Below are 9977 nucleotides of genomic sequence, written 5' to 3'. Positions count from 1 at the left end.
AGACAGTCTTTTTACTATATTCTGAAACAGAATATACCAGCAGATATAAAAAGGAGTCCATATTCCAATAATTCTATGCAAATATTATTCCATAATCCACAGTTTTATTAAGTTTAAGGAATATAACATAGCACATTCTTCTGGTTCTCTATTAGGAAGATTTTCAATGAATGAAGCTCTAGACACATCCTTCAATTAACGGAAATGCGGTAATCTCTGAATCACTTGGAAAGTAACTTCTGAAACTTAGAACTAAAAAAGAACACTTAGACACTGAGTGCACGTAGTGTGTGTAAAGCTTTCAATGCTGATACTACACCCATTTTTACAACTTACTACTAAAACAAGCAGGAAAACAGAAAATAAATGCTACAAAACCTACCTTGAAATTTTTTATCTTATTTAAAGTTTGATTTCTGACACCATCTGAAATTTTCCCAATAATTTGAAATTTTATTCCAAATACGACAACTATCATATTACTTATTCACCGCATCTAAGCACAAATAAAATTTTTGATTGCTCAGTAATTCTTCCTACTAGCTAGTGGCACAAATTTTCCTTGAATCACACTTACCACTTTCAAAGTATTTATTAATGTGAGATATTCCACTAATTAGCCTCTAAAAATTATATCTATAGAATTAATATTCTTGTTTTGCTACAAAGAAAAATGAAGTTCCTAGAGTTAAATAATTTGGTCAAACTTTCACATAGAACTGGAATCTGACTCCAAAAACCCCTTGTGTTTCTTGAAGACTATGAAGTACTAGTTTTAACAGCTCACAGTGTCTACTTCTATGGTATCCTAAGAGGCTACATTTTGTAACTTGTTGTGAAAATACAAGAGCTGTGTAAAAATCAATTCAAAAAACAAAGAAAATGAAATGGTATCAGTATCCAATCTAACTTTAAAGTTTGAGAAGCTGTAAACTGCCCAGCAAAGTTATGTAATTTGGACAATGATACTTAATATGTCATTTCCATTGAACTGCTACATGAAGAGAACTCTTCAGCTTTGTTCTTGCCTAGAGTTGCTGTAAGAAATTATTACAATGTTAAAGTCTTTAAGAATGAAAAAAAAAAACTACTTACAAGACTCTGGCTTTTAATTTAGTTTGTAGAGTTCTAATCTCATTGTACCCAGTCCAAAGAGATATGATTAAAATAAATTCATCGTCAAAGAAGATAACTATATAGCAACACGTATATTAAATTGACATTAGTAGAGTGTATATATAAAAAAAAACATAGGTAAGGCAAAAAATAAATAAACAAATAAATAAAAACCCCTACACTTATCTTGGTTTCCCATATGGTTAGCAATGGGCCAAACACTTAAATCATCTGTTACTGCCTTTCCAGAAACATTCGCAAGAAGTTGAGTTGCAAGTGGGGCAGCTGACACTCAAATGAGCACTTCGATATGGATGCTGACAGCACAAGTAGCAGCTTAATCTGCTGTGGCATATCTGTGATTGAATTGGCATGAATCTGAAGTCATATGTGAACTTTATTACCTTTTTAAAAATTTTATGTTTTTATTATCATTTTATGATACAGTTCCATACATCATGGGATTTCTCTTATCCCCTGCAACTCCCGCACAATCGAGTTCCTATACATATTTAATATAGTATACTTCTTCATACACAATCATATGTTCATCATTGAGGGCTTAGACAATGGCAGAGAGTTCAGGATCCTATTGTCAACATATAGTAAGCAGTTTCATTGGGAGTCCATCTTTGTCTGGAAGTAGAGATGCATACTGCATTGTATTCTCACATCTGGATACGATAGTCTCCATTACACAGTTACTATACATTCCTTAAATGAAAAGCCACAATACAAAATCAACAACAGGAAGAAAAATACAAAGAAATTAACAACACCATTAAGTTAAATATCATGGTACTGAATGGCTAATGTGTCGCTGAAGAAATGAAAAAGAAAGTCAATACCTTCTTGAAGAAAATGATGCTACTGAAAAGAATTAAGACAGTCAAGATGGCCGACGGAGCTAGACCGAGGTAATCAAGGCTCCTAAAAGTTAGGGATAGGAGCAGTCTGAAGTGAGCACGAGAGAAAAAGAACCACGGGGAACACTGTGGGAAATCCCCCAGTCCCACCAGGACTGACAAAAGCTGCACACAGCAGCTAAACTAATGAGAAAGACTGGGATCAGTAACCTGAGAAGGACAAAGAGGGAGCCCTGGGCTGCAGAGACTCAAGCAAAATCGGACAAGCGAAATTCAGGGAGCAAATCTCTGAGTCGCTAACACAGGGAAGTGCCTGCCCTTAGCAGGTGAATTTTGGGACAAAACATGGTGAAAGGTGCCTGAACTGTTGGCTTGGATCTAGGTAGGCTTGGATCTGGGCAGACGGGCCAGAGAGGGCAACCAGGCACAGAAACAAAGAGCCTGGCCGATCCTGGGAACTGGAGTACCCCAAACTGGGTGGCGCCAATCCCAGGGCCACAAGAACTCCACAGAAGGGACATTCAAAACCATAAATATCGCCTGGTGGTAAAGAGCCCACAAGACCTCAGACTGAAGAAGTAGGGAGAGGGGAATCCAGGCGCCACAAAGAAGAAAAAAATCTAGGTCAGCAAGACCTCAGGCCACCCACTAGGTGGCAGCAGAGGTCAAGGGTTTGAAGCCAGCAATACCTTATATCACATAGACATGGGGCAAGGTCACAGGAAAATAAATGAGTCAGAGGAAGGAGCCAGCGCCACCCCAAAAAGTCACCAAAAGGCCTGGTCAATCGCAGAGATGACAGATGAGGAAATTGACAACCTATTACACAAGGAGTTCAGAAACATAATTATATCACTCTTCAGAGACAATGACAAATGATGGGAGGAACTTAAGGAATTCAAAAACCACATGATCACAGAAACAAAATTAGTCAAAAATGAGATCCTTGACCTGAAGCACAGAGTTGACAGCTTATCCAACAGAACTATTGCAGCAGACAGGCTATCCAAATTGGAAGATTCTCAGAATGAAAGCAGGCAGATTATTAATCAAATGGAGCCACGAAGGCTATGCAGGAATTGAATGACAACATCAAGAAGTCAAATATCAGAATTATAGGCCTTCCAAAAGGAGTGGAAAGAGAGACAGGTATACAACCGGTGCTTGATGAAATTATACAGGAGAACTTCCAGAACACTTGGAACATGAGCCCAGTCCAAATCCAGGAAGGCCAGAGAACGCCCCACAGATTTGACCCAAAGAGATCTTCACCCAGACACATGGTAATCAAGCTCCCCTCCAACAAAGACAAAGAAAGAATCCTGAGACTAGAAGGAAGCATAGACAAGCTTACATTTAGAGGCAGGTCCATCAGGATCACCGCTGACTTCTCAGAACAGAAGCTCCAAGCAAGAAGGAAATGGAATAAAGCCTTCCAAATCCTGCAACAGAACAACTGTCAACCAAGAATAATGTACCCAGCAAAGATCTTATTTGTATTTGAGAATGAAACAAGATACTTCCATAGCAAGGAGAAACTACAAGAATATGCCAGCACAAAACCAGCTCTACAAAATCTCCTTACAAATGCACTACTCCAAGAGAAAAAGGAAGCAAACCGTAAGCAAGGATGGCAAATGGGAAGACCTCCCCCCTAGAACCCACGCAAGGTAAGATCATCAGATACCAACGCCCACAAAAACACACGTGCATGGCAGGACAAAATCGCAATCTCTCAATATTAATCCTTAACACAAATGGCATAAATTCATCAATCAAAAGACATAGATTAACAGATTGGATCGACAAACAGGACCCAACTCTCTGCTGCCTACAAGAGACGCATCTAAACAAAAAAGATGCTAAGAAACTGAAACTGAAGGGATGGAAAAGGATATTTCACGCCTATGGATGAGAAAAAAAGACTGGTGTTGTGGTCCTACTTTCAGATGATATAGACTTCAACATGACAAACATCAAAAAGGACACACAAGGATATTTTATATTGTTGAAAGGAATGATCCACTAGGAAGTGATTACCATCTTTAACATATATGCTCCAAGTCCAGATGCATCCAGCTAAGTGAAACAATTACTTATACACTTAAAGGGAGATATGGATGAATGTACAATAATCGTGGGAGATCTGAACACTCCATTAACACCAATAGATAGATCAATAAGACAAAAGCTCAACAGAAAAGCTATAGAGCTCACACAAACAGTGAAACAACTGGACTTAGTAAATATATATACAACATTTCATCCTAACACCGCATATTACATGTTTTTTTCAGCAGTGCATGGCACCTTCTCCAGGATAGGCCACATGATAGGGCACAAAACACGTCTAAGTAACTTCAAAAAAATCAGAATCATACCATATACCTTCTCAGACCACCACGTAATGAAACTGGAAATCAACAATTCAAAATGCCCCAGGAAATATAGAAACTCTTGGAGGTTGAACAATATGCTATTAAACAAAAAATGGGTTAGAGAAGAAATTAAGGACAATATCAAAAAACTTATGCAAACCAATGAAAACTCAAATACAACAGTCTAAAACTTGTGGGACACTGCCAAAGCAGTGTTACTTGGTAAGCTTATACGAATTAGTGCTCATGTCAAGGCCCAAGAAAGGCATCAAATAAAGGAATTAAGCACACACCTCCAGGAATTGGAAAAACAACAGCAAAATTACCCCATAAACAATAGGAAACAAGACATTATCAAAACAAGGGAGGAGATAAATCAAATAGAAATCAAAAAAACTATACACAAAATCAATGAATCAAAAAGCTGGTTTCTTGAGAAGATAAATAAAATAGACACCCCACTGGCCCGATAGACAAAGAAAAAACAAGAGAAAGCAAGAATTAGCGGCATCAAAGATGAAAAAGGCAACATAAAAACAGACACTGCAACCATCAAGAAAATAATTAGAAATTACTACAAAAAACTGTACTCCAACAAATCAGAAAAACACCAGGAAGTTCAAAGGTTGCTAGACTCCCATCACTTACCAAAACTTGCCTCAGAGGCAACAGAAGACCTAAATAAACCCATAACCGAAGTAAAGATAGAGTCAGTGATTAAAGATCTCCCAAGAAAGAAAAGCCCAGGCCCAGATGGCTTTACCGCAGAATTCTACAAAACATTCCAAACAGAGCTAACCCCAATTCTTTCTAAGCTCTTCAAAACAATAGAAAAGGAAGCAACCCTTCCAAACTCATTCTATGAAGCCAACATCACCTTAATCCCAAAACCAGAAAAAGAATTAACAGAGAAGGAAAACTACAGACTGATCTCCCTGATGAACATTGATGCTAAGATGCTCAACAAAATCCTAGCCAATAGAATTCAAAAAAACATCAGACAGATCATTCATCCGGACCAATTAGGATTCATCCCGGGAATGCAGGGATGGTTCAACATACGGAAATCCATAAATGTGATACATCACATTCAAAAACTGATAACAAAAAATCATATAATAGTATCAATAGACGCAGAAAAAGCTTTTGACAAAATCCAACACCACTATGTTAAAAACCCTAACCAAGGTAGGCATAGAAGGAACAATTCACAACATAATCAAAGCAATATATGAAAAACCCAATGCCAGCATCATACTGATTAGAGAAAAAATGGATCCCTTCCCACTGAGATCTGGAACAAGACAATGATGTCTGCTATTACCACTGCTATTCAACATAGTCCTAGAGGTACTCGCAGAGCTCATAAGATAAGAAAAAGAAATTAAAGGAATTCAAATGGGAAATGAAGAAGTCAAGCTTTCACTATTCGCAGATGACATAATCCTTTACATAGAAGAACGAAGAGACTCAAAACAGAGGTTGCTAGAACTTATATGAGAGTTTGGTAGAGTGGAAGGGTACAAAATTAATGAACAAAAATCAACAGCCATAGTGTATGCAAACAGCCCCAAGATGGAAATAGATCTAACCAGCAAGGTACCATTCAAAATAACAGAGAAAAGTATGAAGTATTTAGGCATAAATCTAACCAAAAATGTAAAAGACCTCTATTAAGAAAACTACAAAACACTTAAAAAAGAAATCAAGGAAGACCTCAAAAGAAACATACCATATTCCTGGATGGGTAAAATCAATATCATTAAAATGTCTATACTACCAAAAGCAATATATACACTCAATGCAACCCCAATCAAAATACCCAAAACATTCTTCATTAAACTGGAAAAAAATGATACAAAGGTTCATTTGGAAATAGAAAAAATCATGAACAGTTAGAATCATCCTGAAGAATAGGAAATTAGCAGGGGGAATCACAGTCCCAGACCTCTGGACATACTATAGGGCAGTGGTTTTTAAGACAACCTGGTACTGGCACAAAGAGAGATAGGAGCATCAATGGCACAGAATAGAAACAACAGAAGGGAACCCACACAGATACAGCCAAATAATCTTTGACAAAAAGACAGACAATAATCCAAGCAAATGGGAAGGTCTCTTCAATAAATGCTGTTGGGACAACTGGTTAATAGCCTGCAGAAACCAGAAGATAGATCCATATCTTTCACCATACACTAACATCAAATTTAAATGGATAAAAGACCTAAACCTACATCCAGAAATCTTCAAACTTTTAGAAGAAAATGTTGGAAACACCCTGCAAGACTTAGCTATAGGACCTGACTTCCTAAAAAAGACATAAAAAGCACTAGCAATAAAGAACAAAATAAACAAATGGGACTTCACCAAACTAAGAAACTTTTGTACAGCAAGGGTAACAATCAACAAAGTAAAAAAGCAACCCACAGAATGGGAGAAGATCTTTGCGCACGACATAGGTGATAGGGTGCTAATCTCCAGGATATACAAAGATCTCCAGAACAACCAAAACACCAAAGCAAACAAACCATTGAAGAAGTGGGCACGGGGAAATGGGCAGACATTTCACAAAGGAACAAACCCAAATGGCAAACAAACACATGAAAAAATGCTCAAGTTCCCTGGCAATAAGGGAAATTCAAATTAAGACATCACTGAGGTACCACCTAACACCAGCAAGGATGGCTCTCATGCAAAAAACCGTCAACAACATTTGCTGGCAAGGATGTGGGGAAGAGGGAACCCTACTCTACTACTGGTGGGGATGCAGGTTGGTACAGCCTCTATGGAAATCAGTATGGAGAACACTCAAACAGCTGAAAATCAGTCTATGACCCAGCAATAGCACTCCTGCGAATATATCCAAAACACCTTTTACACGAGAAACCAACATGCACCCCTATATTCATAGCAGCACAATCAATAATTGCAAAAACATGGAAACAACCGAAATGCCCATCAACAGAAGACTGGATAAGAAAGCTATGGTTTATTTACTCCATGAAATACTACTCAGCTATTAAAAAAAAACAAAATGCAGTTTTTGTGACCAAATGGGCCCAACTGGAAACCATTATGCTAAGGGAAATGAGCCAATCCCAAAAGGATAAATACCACATGTTTGCCTTAATTTAAGATGAAATGATGTGAATATGAAAAAAGTACCTGTAAAATGTAATATTATTTCAACCTCAAAGAGCCTGTAGCTAATGCAATAAGATAATGTGATGTAATCTATGAATCAACAATCAATGTGAGTCAGACTGCTTATGACCTACATCAAAGAACTGTAAAACCTAATACACTTTTAATACCCTATGTTATTCTGTAATGGGGTGGGAGAGCAGAGAAATCTTCCATCACCCTAGAATGTGTGAGGAAGACGTGAAGTATAACCTATCAGGATCATAACTGATAGCTCATACACAAGAGACTCAAATCAGCATTAGACAATAGTAAAACTACAAAGGCATATGGGGGGAATCAGGAGCGATCCTGACAACCTCTTAACAGGAGGTCATACACATAGAGCGGGGGGTGGGATGAGGTGTGGACCCCAGAGTGGAGCAGGTGGACAGGAGGAGGCTTGTATTCCAACCCTGAAGACTCCCAGATCCTCACCAAGGACTATCAGTATGGGCACCAAGGACTGCATCCCAACTGCCAAGGAGACCACGGGGAATTGGAGTGCCTTCGGAGGCCGAGAGCTCTGAGGTCACCCACCCCCATTTGGATCTATCACATGAGATGGAAGAAATTCAAATCCTGCCTTGCAGGATCCAAGGTCATTGGAAAGACAACCAGGAGCCCTGAGCGGTCTGCAGAAACAGAAGGACAGTAAACTTCCTTCAGGACTAGGAACGGGAGCTTTCTCTGATCCTTGCCTGGTTCCGACTTTGGGTCCCCACCCTCTCTCACAATGTCCATCAAGATCGCTCCAGAAACCCCTCAAAACAAACAAACAAACAAACAAACAAAAAATCTAGAATAGACAGAGAACAACAAGGAAAGCTTAGAATCACACAGGAAACGGTCAGCGGGGATGCACTTATACCTCACTAGGTGGGACACAAAGATTAGTTACTCCTCACTAGGGTGTTGAAGATTTCTCTGCACACCTCTCCTAAAACTGTTCACCTAAAGTATTGACATATGTCTTGTTAGAGTTATAGAGTTAGGCTACCCGAAATACAGCCAGGTTCAGCAAAATCATGCTTCAACACTATAAACTGCTATATACTAACATGAAAATAGACACGAGACAGCTGAATAGTAATCAATAGCCATTTTAAGTTGTATAGCACCCAGTTGTATATAAACTAATAATTGAAATGTCAATGTAGAAGTCACAGGATGTGGTTCAGAATTTGCATTCTTTTTTTTTTCCTTTAACATATTGGTTACTCAATACTATGTCAATTAATTCCATAACGTTATAAATTGTTGTTGATGTTATGTTGGGGCTTTTAATTGATCGGGATGATACTCTGTCAGCTCTACCTTCAGACCAGAGATGGTCTCCCCAAGAAACCGTTGAACTTATCTGGACAATAAGATGCCAGACTTTATGCTTGGTAAATGCTCGCAATGAAAGAATCTCAACTGAATTTGAACTGTGGTAATGCAACAAGGTGGAGGGATCCACCGGGGGGGGGTTTGGGGAGGGGGGGGGAATCCCAGTGCCTATAAAACTGTGTCACATAATGCAATGTAATCAATTTAAAAAATGAAAAAAAAGTAAATGATGCTCCTGTATGAGCTATGCATCATTGAAAAATTTAATCAGAAGAAATTGTTTTGAAGATAAGAAACTAACAAAAAAATTCAAAATATATGTAGTTTCCACTGATCTTTGTTGGTGAAATGTTTCTCCTGTAGGCAACAAATAGATGGGTTTTGTTTTTTAATCCAGTCTAATAATCTGATGCTTTATTGATGAGTTTAAGCTGTTTATATTCAGGGTTAATGTAAATGGGTGGTAATTTGGTTTTGTCGTTTTAACAATGGGTTTTTCATTGATTTAGTCTTCTGCTATTATTTTGGTGGGAAGTTTTTCCCATTTTCCTTTGGTTTTGGTGGGCTCTATTCCTTTTTTCTGTCAAGAGAAGATCTTTAAGTATCATTTGTAGGACAGGCTTGGAAGAGGCATATTTTTGTAAGAATTTTATTTCATTTTCAAAGACAAAGGAAAGTTTTGCTAGGTATTTTATCCTGGGCCAACAATTTTTGCTTTTAGAATCTGAAATATGTCATTCCATTCTCTTCTGGCCTGTAGAGTTTCCTATAAGAGGCCTCCTGTGAGTTTAATTGGCATTCCTTTATATGTCAACTGATTTTTTTCACGTGCACATTTAAGGATCTTTTCTTTATGCTCAGTTGAATAGAGCTTGATTTTCCTGTGTCATGGTGAAGATCTCTTTTGATCAAGCCTGTTGAGAGTCCTGTGTCCCTCATGGATCTTGTTTCCCAATTCTTTCTCTAGATTAGTGAAATTTTCCCTTATTATCTCATTAAATACATTTTAAAACCCACCTTTTTCTGCACCTTGGGCGACTCTCAGAACTTTTATATTTAGCCTTTTAATAGTGTCTTTCAATTCTTGAATACTTTTTTTGGC

This window comes from Ochotona princeps, chromosome 2 (genome assembly GCF_030435755.1).
Source record: "Ochotona princeps isolate mOchPri1 chromosome 2, mOchPri1.hap1, whole genome shotgun sequence".
Classification (NCBI taxonomy): Eukaryota; Metazoa; Chordata; class Mammalia; order Lagomorpha; family Ochotonidae; genus Ochotona; species Ochotona princeps.
The sequence above is the reverse complement of the archived record's forward strand: the minus strand, read 5'-3'. Positions refer to the sequence as shown.